The sequence below is a fragment of the Dipodomys spectabilis genome, unplaced genomic scaffold (genome assembly GCF_019054845.1).
Source record: "Dipodomys spectabilis isolate Male_0828 unplaced genomic scaffold, ASM1905484v1 ptg000029l, whole genome shotgun sequence".
In the NCBI taxonomy this organism is placed as follows: Eukaryota; Metazoa; Chordata; class Mammalia; order Rodentia; family Heteromyidae; genus Dipodomys; species Dipodomys spectabilis.
In genome coordinates, this window is record NW_024870706.1 from 1,994,701 (window position 1) to 1,997,081 (window position 2,381).

Sequence of the window (2,381 nt, forward strand, 5' to 3'; positions counted from 1 at the left end):
TTTGGGACTAGCGAGTTAAAACAATAAACAGAGCAGCAGAGTAAATTCATTATAGATTAGAGGAAAACATTTTTTTACCATGTGAATTCAGAAGACCTAGAACAGTTAGAATGTATCACAAGTTTATACTAAAGACATTGCATTGATACTTTTTTATATTCTAATATATTTTTTAAACCTAATTGTTTATATTCCAATCCTATTTATTGGAATAAATATCAATTTATTTGTCAAATTATCAACTAATTCTAGTAAGTTTCATTGTGTGAAATATAAAATCAGCACATATAAATATAAAATATATAACTATATTTAATATAATTAAAAGGCACACGTTTTGCATTGTTCTGTTGTAGTTACTGTATCAAAGGCAACTCTGTTATAAAGTATTATTCCATTTTCTCTGCCTCAGTGTTTGATAGAGTTAGACCTAAAACTTTACCATTTGTAGATTTACAGCATGTAGGCAAGGGGAAACACTGTGATTAAAACATTATCAATTTAATGCCTAATAATGAGGAGAAACATATGGACTTCTCCTGCAACTATGAAAATATTTGGTGATAAAAAGGCAGTAGTGTAAGTTCCTGCCTGGTTGGATGGTAGACAATCCAGGACATTAAGTAATCATGCATATGAACAATTTTTTCACCTTCTTGGCTTTAGTTACTGTTGAAATGGAAGGTATAATAAAAATTATATTTTGATAAAATACCTTCTAGTCTGAACAGTTCTGTTTGAACTGTTCATCTCTCTATCATCCCTTGTAACCAAGATTAGTTTTGTTCAAGTAAGACAATTTACGTTTTCAGGGTAAGATATTCTGGTTGGTCTGTTCCCACATGGAAGAAGGGTAAAGGCTCAGGTAGACATTTGTACCAGTAACACCTCATTTGGGAAAATGTCAGCTGAAGAAGTTTAAAAGTAGCTCTTAAGCAATGCTTACTTTGAATTCATTAGGTCCACAAAGCTAATTCAGTTGGATAAATAAGTACTTGAAAAAGCCATCACCTTTAGACCTATCTATAAATAATTGAGAGTACGATAAAATTCCAAATAAAAAGACTTGATAGTCATTGACAAAAAAAATTTGCAAATATGAACAATCGACTGATCAATATAATTTTTCCAATATTCACAGAATTTTAGGGAAATAAGATCGATAACATTGTTAGGAACAAGAAGGTTTCCTTGTTACAAGTAGGCACCCATAGATATAAGCCTCTATAAAGATTGCATCATTAACAACTTAAATTTAGAGGATACTACATGCATCAGCAGCAAGTATACTCAAATTACAATACAGAGATTAACATGGCACTTGCAAAAGGATAATATGAAAATTTGAGAAGTATTCCATATTTTTCATTCTTCAGATGCAAGAAATGAAAAACAGTTATTAAAAGGTTGATTACAAAATTACAAGTGTAACAATACACGTAATTCATAGAATTAAATTTAGTTTGACATCAGTGTATTAAATCTTCAGCTCAGAAAGGCGTTTACATAGCATAAAATTTACAAAACTTCAAATTAGACAACATTGTCATTTTATCCCAAAGAAAAATAAAGACCTAGAAAAAATAAGGAATCAAACTGTTTTTATATGGAATGCAATCGGAAAGGACACATTAATTAACCTATATATTATAAAGTAATGTAGAATTCAAAGTATATCTAGGAGAAAATAAAATAAATTATGAACATTATGCAAACATAGAATATAGAATATTTTAAGATATACTTTTTCAGACAAGCACCAGAAATATTTTACTTTCTGTACTACTCATTTCAACAGGTAAGTTAAAATTATTTCTGATTAAAAAATCACAAACTCTGAAGAAATCATTATACATGTATACAAAAACTATTGAATACATTTTGACATCCAATGCAGGCAATTCATTTGGAAGAATTCCGCGGAATCCATTAATTTTTACAGTAAAATATTGGTGTTGCCGGGCACTGGTGGCTCATGCCTATAATCCTAGCTACACAGGAGGCTGAGATCTGAGAATCATTGTTCAAAGCCAGCCTGGAAAGGGAAGTCTGTGGTACTCTTATCTCCAATAAACCACTAGAAAACTGGATGTGGAGCTGTGGCTCAAGTGGTAGAGTGCTCACCTTGAGCTGAAGAGCAGAGGGATAGCTCCCAGGCCCAGAGTTCAAGCCCCATGACAGACCAAAAAAAAAAAAAGATATTGCTCTTATTTGTTTTGTGAAAATATTTTGTAGGGACACAAAAGATGGACTTGCATTTTTGAAATTTAAGAAACTTAACCCGAACATTAGGACTTAGTTGAACAATTTGTACAGCCCTCCACAACTTCATAGAGGGAATGACACATACTTATCCTTTTGGCAATATCAAATGCAGTTTC

General features: G+C 31.5%; 1 pseudogene; it reads left to right on the plus strand.

The window, feature by feature from the left end:
* Nucleotides 1–1,269: 1,269 nt before the first annotated feature.
* LOC122104644 lies at nt 1,270–1,366 on the plus strand (annotated as a pseudogene).
* Nucleotides 1,367–2,381: the final 1,015 nt, after the last annotated feature.